The sequence below is a fragment of the Hyla sarda genome, chromosome 4 (assembly GCF_029499605.1).
Source record: "Hyla sarda isolate aHylSar1 chromosome 4, aHylSar1.hap1, whole genome shotgun sequence".
Lineage (NCBI taxonomy): Eukaryota > Metazoa > Chordata > Amphibia > Anura > Hylidae > Hyla > Hyla sarda.
In genome coordinates, this window is record NC_079192.1 from 42,518,707 (window position 1) to 42,528,479 (window position 9,773).

At 50.3% G+C, this 9,773-nt stretch overlaps 1 long non-coding RNA gene across 1 annotated transcript; it reads left to right on the top strand.

The window, feature by feature from the left end:
* Window positions 1–8,738: 8,738 nt before the first annotated feature.
* Window positions 8,739–9,331, top strand: LOC130366783 (uncharacterized). The gene is made up of 3 exons (XR_008891918.1): window positions 8,739–8,868; window positions 8,969–9,133; window positions 9,235–9,331. It is a non-coding gene; the product is annotated as an uncharacterized LOC130366783 (long non-coding RNA).
* Window positions 9,332–9,773: the final 442 nt, after the last annotated feature.

The following is a 9,773-nucleotide window of genomic DNA, read 5'->3' on the forward strand; positions in this document are numbered from 1 at the left end:
CAGCTGAAGGCTCCGTTCTGGAAACAGTGGCGTACCAGAAGTTTTTCATTTTTATTGGGGAGGGGAGGGGGCTGTGTAGGGGTATGTGTATATGTAGTGTTTTTTATTTTTATTTTATTTTGTGTTAGTGTAGTGTAGTGTTTTTAGGGTACAGTCACATGGGCGGGGGTTCACAGTAGTTTCTCGCTGGCAGCTTGAGCTGCGGCAGAAATTTTGCCGCAGCTCAAACTTGCAGCCGGATACTTACTGTAAACCTTCGCCCAAGTGAGTGTACCCTGTACGTTCACATTGGGGGGGGGACATCCAGCTGTTGCAAAACTACAACTCCCAGCATGTATGGTCTATCAGTGCATGCTGGGAGTTGTAGTTTTGCAACCACTGGAGGCTCCGTTTTGGAAACAGTGACGTACCAGACGTTTTTCATTTTTATTGGGGAGGGGAAGGGGGCTGTGTAGGGGTATGTGCTTATGTAGTGTTTTTTACTTTTTATTTTATTTTGTGTTAGTGTAGTGTAGTGTTTTTAGGGTACAGTCGCACGGGCGGGGGTTCACAGTAGTTTCTCGCTGGCAGTTTGAGCTGCGGCAGAAAATTTGCCGCAGCTCAAACTTGCAGCCGGATACTTACTGTAATTCTCCGCCCATGTGAGTGTACCCTGTACGTTCACATTGGGGGGGGGGGGGGGGAGAAACATCCAGCTGTTGCAAAACTACAACTCCCAGCATGTACGGTCTATCAGTGCATGCTGGGAGTTGTAGTTTTGCAACAGCTGGAGACACACAGGTTGTGAAACACCGAGTTTGGTAACAAACTCAGTGTTTTGCAACCAGTGTGCCTTCAGCTGTTGCAAAAGCTACAACCCCCAGCATGTACGGACAGCGGAAGGGCATGCTGGGTCTTGTAGTTATGCAACAGCCGGAGGCATACTACTTTGGCTGGGGATGCTGGGGATTGTAGTTATGCAACAGCTGGAGACACACTGGTTTGCTACTTAACTCAGTGTGCCTTCAGCTGTTGCAAAACTACAACTCTCAGCAGTCACCAACAGCCAACGGGCATGCTGGGAGTTGTAGTTATGTAACCACCAGATGCACCACTACAACTCCCAGCATGCACTTTAGCTGATTGTGCAAGCTGGGAGTTGTAGTTACACAACAGCTGAAGGTACACTTTTCCATAGAAAAATGTGCCTCCAGCTGTTGCAAAACCATAAGGGCATGCTGGGAGTTGTGGTGGTCTGCCTCCTGCTGTTGCATAACTACAGCTCCCAGAATGCCCTTTTTGCATGCTGGAAGCTGTTGCTAAGCAACAGCAGGAGAATGTCACTCACCTCCTACTGCTGCTCCACGATGCCGCCGCACATGTCAGTCCCGGGCCGCCGCCATCGCCCGGGGATCGTGGTCCCCAGCACCCGGGGTTTTCTGCCCACACCCGCTCACGTCCTCCGGAAGAGGGGCGGAGCGGGTTGCGGGAGTGACACCCGCAGCAGGCGCCCTGATTTGTCGTCCGGGAAACCAGTCGACGAATCAGGGCGATCGTGAGGTGGCACCAGTGCCACCTCACCCCTGCTGGCAATGGCTGTCTCTGACGGCCCCGATCAGCCAGTAATTCCGGGTCATCGGATCACTGGAGACCCGATTGACCTGGAATCCGCCGCAGATCGCTGGACTGAATTGTCCAGCGATCTGCGGCAATCACCGACATGGGGGGACATAATGACCCACCTGGGCGATATGCAGGGATGCCTACTGAACGATTTCAGCAGGCATCCGGCCCCGGCTCCCCTCCGGCTAGCGTCGGGGGCCGGAAATGCTCAGGGCGTATCCATACGCCCTCGGTCCTTAAGGACTTGAAAACGGGGGTGTATGGATACGCCCTATGTCCTTAAGGGGTTAAGGAGCAACTGGCAACACTGAGACGCATTGACAACTTGGAGAGGAGTCTCCTTCTCACTGAGCAAGTACTCTCTGGGGTAGAGGTGGGGGAGGATAGTGGGACGGAGGTGCAGGACAGTCAGGCAGTTAGCTGGGTTACAGTTAGAAAATGGGATAGAGGGGAAAGTGTCAGGGAGGCTAGTCCTGAACTGGCACACCCCAACAAGTTTGCCCGGTTGGCAGATGAGGGGGATGCCATTTCAGAGCTAGCAGTACTGCAGCAGGACTATGCCTCTGACCGCCAGGGGGGTGTCTGCTCCAGTAAGGAGGGAGGGAGGAGTGCAGGACAGGCCAGACAGGTACTGATAGTGGAGGACTCAATTATTAGGTGGCCAGACAGGGCGATCTGTCACAAAGTGAACAGTGTGTTGTCTTCCTGGCGCTTGAGTTCGGCACATCGGGTTGACAGGTTGCTGGATTGGGCTGGAGAGGACCCAGCAGTCATGGTACATATTGGCACCATTGACAAAGTAATGCACGCTATTAACCCTTTAGATTTGGCGTTCAAAGTTGAACGCCGCATCTAAAGTGAAAGTAAATAATTGCCGGTTAGCTCAGAGGGCTGTTCGGGATCTCTGCGGTGAAATCGCGCCATCCCGGACAACTGAGACACAGCAGGAGGGTAGCTTACCTTGCCTCCTGGTATCAGATCGCCGAATGACTGCTCAGTGCCTGAAATCCAGGCATGAGCAGTCTAGCGGCAGAATCATTGATCAATGATTTCCTATGAGAAACCATTGATCAATGTAAAAGATCAGTGTGTGCAGTGTTATAGCCTATGGGAGCTATAACATTGCAAAAAAAAAGTGCATCTAATGTGGTGGAACTATACTACACCTAATGTGGGCGACTGTACTGCACCTAATGTGGGGGAACTATACTGCACCTAATGTGGGGGAACTATACTGCACCTAATATTGAGGGATCTACAACCTAATGTGGGGGAACTATACTGCACCTAATGTGGAGGAACTATACAGCACCTAATTGTCACGATGCCGGCTGGCAGGAGGTGGATCCTCTGTGCCAGAGAGGGATTGGCGTGGACCGTGCTAGTGGACCGGTTCTAAGTCACTACTGGTTTTCACCAGAGCCCGCCGCAAAGCGGGATGGTCTTGCTGCGGCGGTAGTGACCAGGTCGTATCCACTAGCAACGGCTCAACCTCTCTGACTGCTGAAGATAGGCGCGGTACAAGGGAGTAGACAGAAGCAAGGTCGGACGTAGCAGAAGGTCGGGGCAGGCAGCAAGGATCGTAGTCAGGGGCAAAGGCAGGAGGTCTGGAACACAGGCTAGGAACAAACAAGGGAACGCTTTCACTAGGCACAAGGGCAACAAGATCCGGCAGGGGAGTGCAGGGGCAGAGGTCAGATATAGTCTGGGAGCAGGTGGAAGCCAATTAAGCTAATTGGACCAGGCACCAATCATTGGTGCACTGGCCCTTTAAATCGCAGAGACCCGGCGCGCGCGCGCCCTAGGGAGCGGGGCCGCGCGCGCCGGGACAGGACCGACGGAGAGCGAGTCAGGTACGGGAGCCGGGGTGCGCATCGCGAGCGGGCGCCACCCGCATCGCGAATCGCATCCCGGCTGGAGGCAGTATCGCAGCGCACCCGGTCAGTGGATCTGACCGGGGCGCTGCAGTAACGAGGATGAGGCGAGCGCTCCGGGGAGGAACGGGGACCCGGAGCGCTCGGCGTAACAGTACCCCCCCCCTTGGGTCTCCCCCTCTTCTTGGGGCCAAAGAACCTGAGGACCAAAAACTCAATTTTTTCGTGATGAGGTCCGATGCACATTAGGAGGGGTTCCGTGCGGTAACGCACGGCACAGTCCAATCTTTCATTGTTAACACAATTGATGTAGAGGGGTCTGGCGAGACTGGTCACAGGGACGTTGAACCTGTAGATAAGAGAGGCCAAAAAAAAATTTCCTGCAGATCCGGAATCCAAGAAGGCCATAGTAGAGAAGGAGAAGGTAGAGGAAGATATCCGCACAGGCACAGTAAGACGTGGAGAAGCAGAGTTGACATCAAGAACTGTGTCACCTTTGTGCGGAGTCAGCGTACGTCTTTCCAGGCGGGGAGAACGGATAGGACAATCCTTCAGGAAGTGTTCGGTACCAGCATAGTACAGGCAAAGATTCTCCATGCGGCGTCGTGTCCTCTCTTGAGGTGTCAAGCGAGACCGGTCAACTTGCATAGCCTCCACGGCGGGAGGCACAGGAACGGATTGCAGAGGACCAGAGGAGAGAGGAGCCGGGGGGAAAAAACTCCTTGTGCGAACAAAGTCCATATCCAGGCGGAGCTCCAGACGCCATCCGGAAGAACGCATGTCAATGCGAGTGGCAAGATGAATGAGTTCATGTAGGGTAGCAGGAGTTTCTCGTGCGGCCAGAACATCTTTAATGTTGCTGGATAGGCCCTTTTTAAAGGTCGCGCAGAGGACCTCACTATTCCAGGACAACTCGGAAGCAAGAGCACGGAACTGAATGGCGTACTCGCCAACGGAAGAAACACCCTGGGCCAGGTTCAGCAGGGCAGTCTCGGCAGAAGAAGCTCGGGCAGGCTCCTCGAAGACACTACGGACCTCAACGAAGAAGGACTGGACTGTGACTGTGGCAGGATCATTGTGGTCGCAGAGCGGTGTGGCCCAAGACAAGGCCTTTCCAGAAAGGAGACCACGGCAGAGTCTAGAGTCCCCATCAAATTTGTCCGGCAGGGACAAGCAGGGGTTAGGAGCGGCCGGACGCTGCGGAGGAGTTGCAGGAGCCGGCGGAGGAGATGGTTGTTGTAGTTGCCGCTGCTGTGTCAGTGACAGCATCTGCTGTAACTGTGACTTCAGTTGCTGTGTCACGGAGGACAAGTATGCCAGCTGGTGATTTTGTTGGGTGATCATCGTGGAAATGTCGGCAAGACTTGACAGCGGCACCTCAGCGGAATCCATGGCCGGATCTACTGTCACGATGCCGGCTGGCAGGAGGTGGATCCTCTGTGCCAGAGAGGGATTGGCGTGGACCGTGCTAGTGGACCGGTTCTAAGTCACTACTGGTTTTCACCAGAGCCCGCCGCAAAGCGGGATGGTCTTGCTGCGGCGGTAGTGACCAGGTCGTATCCACTAGCAACGGCTCAACCTCTCTGACTGCTGAAGATAGGCGCGGTACAAGGGAGTAGACAGAAGCAAGGTCGGACGTAGCAGAAGGTCGGGGCAGGCAGCAAGGATCGTAGTCAGGGGCAAAGGCAGGAGGTCTGGAACACAGGCTAGGAACAAACAAGGGAACGCTTTCACTAGGCACAAGGGCAACAAGATCCGGCAGGGGAGTGCAGGGGCAGAGGTCAGATATAGTCTGGGAGCAGGTGGAAGCCAATTAAGCTAATTGGACCAGGCACCAATCATTGGTGCACTGGCCCTTTAAATCGCAGAGACCTGGCGCGCGCGCGCCCTAGGGAGCGGGGCCGTGCGCGCCGGGACAGGACCGACGGAGAGCGAGTCAGGTACGGGAGCCGGGGTGCGCATCGCGAGCGGGCGCCACCCGCATCGCGAATCGCATCCCGGCTGGAGGCAGTATCGCAGCGCACCCGGTCAGTGGATCTGACCGGGGCGCTGCAGTAACGAGGATGAGGCAAGCGCTCCGGGGAGGAACGGGGACCCGGAGCGCTCGGCGTAACACTAATGTGGGGGAACTATACTGCACCTAATGTGGGGGAACTATACTGCACCTAATGCGGGGGAACTATGCTGCACCTAATGTGGGGGAACTATACTGCACCTAATGTGGGGAGCTATACTGCACATAATGTGGGGGAACTATACTGCACCTAATGTGGGGGAACTATATTGCACCTAATGTGGGGGAACTATACTGCAACTATACTGCATTAAAAACATGTGATTTAGTCCTCATTTGTCACAAATCTATGGAATGTAATAACAAAGCCACGAACACTGAAGCCAAAAACAGCTGCCATGCAGAAGTCAGACGTCACACTTCTTCAGACAGAGGCTATGGCTGTGGCAGTGGTAAGGACTGCTCAAGTATATGGGACTTGATCTGCCAACGGTTCAAGTGACATTTCGGGCCCCATTGTGGCAAAAATGCCTTCTAGAAGATTGCTGTGTTCTGGCACTGTTTCCCTGATCCAAGATGGCACCGTGACCCTCCGAGAGCACCGCACGCATGTGCGGGGGAAAGCGCCATACACTCCATAGCAACAGTATCACATGATCTTACACGTGACATCTGGAGACAACGTCACTTCCGGTTTCACGAATGGAACCAGGAAGCGTTTACAACCACGCTGTATACTACCGGAGAAACCTGGCGAGTGATCTCGTTCCACGCCCATCTCATCACTGCATCACCTACGTCACTAATTACGGTATTACGGTATGCACTGTATCTAAGCATCTAATGCCTACACTGTATATCGGAAGCCATGCACATTATCGCAATGAATGTCCATGACTCCCCCTTATGCTTGCACTGTATATATGCGTTACAATATACCACTTTTCTATTTGTTGTAACAATTATACTAATTTTGTAATTGGCCCTGCGTGGGCCTATAAATAATCACAAGGTGTAACACAATGTTGCTTGATAATGATGGTGAGAGACCATCGAAACGTCGCTGCACACAGAGATGAATAAATAATCTCTTTTCTTCACGGAATTGGAGTGCCAATGCTTTTTCCTTTCAAGTATCTTAGAGGATCCTGAATTGGGACCCCGGCGGGAGGGAACCCACCTACAGCCTTCAGGAGTGCTGCTTTCTTCCTGCGATCTAGATAGATAGATAGATATGAGATAGATAGATAGATAGATAGATATGAGATAGATAGATAGATAGATATGAGATAGATAGATAGATAGATAGATATAGGGGATTTTGTAGAGAAAATTTGTCCGGAATTGAAGGCCACATGTGTTTACAAAGCCCCCATAGTGCCAGAACAATGGACCCCCGACACATGTGACCCCATTTTGGAAACTACACCCCTCACGTAATGTAATAAGGGGTACATTGAGAATTTACGCCCCACAGGTGTCTGACAGATTTTTGGAACAGTGGTCCATAAAAATGAAAAATCAAATTTTTCATTTGCACAGCCTACTGTTCCAAAGAGCTGTGGGGTGTAAATATTCACTGCACCCCTTATTAAATTCTGTGAGGGGTGTAGTTTCCATAATGGGGTCACATGTGGGGGGGGGGTTCACTGTTCTGGCACCACAGGGGGCTTTGTAAACGCACATGGCCCTGACCATTCCAAACTAATTCTCTTTCCAAAAGCTCAATGGCGCTCCTCCTCTTCTGAGCATTGTAGTTCGCCAGAACTTTCACAGAAAGAAAGCCGTTCACTGCGGCATCTTGGTCATTAGATCGGTCAGCCTGGTCCCAGCCGCAGTGGTTGTGGTGCAAAACTGTGCAGCTAGGAAAAAAACACCAGTAAGTGCCCGCTGCATTCACCAGCACAGAAAGCCATATATGCCAGCGGAAAGCCGCCACATAAATGCTGCACGTGCTGTATGCCGCAACTATGCAAATATATCTAGCACAGCCTGCAGCCTGTTCACACCTATTGTGAAAACATTCATTTCAGCTGGGATTACACTTGGCGTGTTTGTCATAAAAAACACCATGCTCGCTGCGGGCACATGTTAGGTTGGAATCAATAGGGTAATATGAAACACCAGACACTAATGGGGGTTTCTTCATTCTTTTATGGTGTTTTTAGGCTATCAAATCTGTGGGATGCCGAGAGCATGTATTTTTTTTTTTTTTTTTGGGGGGGGGGGGGGGGGTATTTTCTGAAAGAATCACATGACTTGTAATTAGAAAAGCCAGAGGGGAAAAAAAAACACCAAAGAAAAAACACTTCCTATAATAATAATGATGATGATGATGATGATGATGATGATGATGATGATACACATAATAATAATACACATTGGGACAGATGTATGAAAACCTGTACAGAGGTCAAGTGGACCAGTTGCCCATAGCAACCAATCAGATCGCTTCTTTCACTTTTCAGATCCCCCCCCCCAGTGCTTTTAGCAAAAATAACACAAAGATAGCTGAGAAAAGAAATGAGGGGGAAGATTTTGATGTTTTTTTTTTTTTGCAAAAACAAAAACAAAACATCAAACAAGAATTGTGTTTGTTCCTAGGCTTAGGCTGTGATTAAAAACAACATATAAATGGTGTTTTTCAAAGCCCACATTGCTTTATTTCTGGTGCTTTTTCCCCCCTTTCAACAGACGTCTGTCCAGCTATTGCAAAGCTACAACTCCCAGCATGCCCTGACAGCCGAAGGCTGAGAGTTGTAGTTTTGCAACAGGTGGGCAGCCACAGGGGATCGGTGTTGCAGTATGTCATTCTAGGGCCATGGTGTCTGATCTTGAACTGGCAGCAGGAGCCACGACCACTTTAAATCAATGGCTGCCGGGACGTCTGACTAGTGACATCCTTCACTCCAGACCGCAACGTCAGGGACGTCACTCGTCAGACGTCCCGGCGGCCAGCGCTGCTCATTGAGCCTACTGGAGTAGCATTGATCTATGTAAGAAACCTATGGGCCCAGGCTGTTGGGGCCACCAAATTATATTACATATACAGAATGTCTGGTTAGGAGAAACAAATATAACACACCCACAGGGAGTGGCGCCATTTTAATAAAATTTGTCAAAAACCTTGGATAACAGTCATACAGAATATATTAGAAAGCTTTTTTTATTTTCAGCCAATCAGAGAGCAGCACTACTGAAATAGAACTCCCAGGAGGTAACAGCGTGTCACACATGTGATGTCATAACCATTGTCCACCAAAGAGCAGCACTGAGCAGAAATAACACTGCTCCTGTTCATTCTCCATCAGTGAGGGGCCGGTGCTGGACACTGTGTAGGGACGCGGGAATGCAAAGTCATACACATGACTGTGACTGGTAAGTGTTACATTGTTGTGTCCAAAAGATCTTTAGTGCAGTTCCATGTGTATTTCTATGATAAACATGTAAATAATCTATCTTTTTTTTCTTATCTTAGATGCAGTATTTCCAGGACATGGAGTAGCATTTCCGGACCTACAGCAAGACGTTGGATGAAGGCATAGCCCCAGAAATAACACTGGTCCTGTTCATCAGTGAGGGGCCGGTGCTGGACACTGTGTAGGGACACGGGAATGCAAAGTCATGCACATGACTGTGACTGGTAAGTGTTGCATTGTTTTGTCCAAAAGGTCTTTAGTGCAGTTCCATGTGCATTTCTATGATAAACATGTAAATAATCTATCTTTTTTGTCCCTATCTTAGATGCACTATTTCCAGGACATGGAGTAGCATTTCGGGACCTACAGCAAGACGTTGGATGAAGGCACAGGCCTAGGAATCATGCACATACACAGAAACATTTGCCCAAATTCTAGAGGTAACCTCCTTTAGTATGCCCAGAGGAAGGGCCATACAGTAGCCATGGATTCCCTACAGGTTTCCTCCCCTCTGGAGGTTTTTCCTGTCCTGAGTATTAGTTACTGTACGCTCTTTGTGAGTGATGGGAGGTTACAAAAAATCCCCTACACAAACATTATAATAAATTATAAATAAAGTTCCCCTTTTTTTAAACTGTTCTTTGACTTGTTCGACTCATTTATTTATTTCTGTGTGTGAAAATAGAGTTAGCAAAACATGAATGACCAAAGCTGCTCTCCTGCACGATCTGCATAATGCGGTGCGGAGAGAGGTAACTGGTGCTGGGTGGTGCAGTTTATGAGGCAAACGTAGAACACCCAGCAAGTTCCATGCACAAGCCTTTTTCTGATGAATGGGACTCATGCAGGGAACTTGCTAGGGGT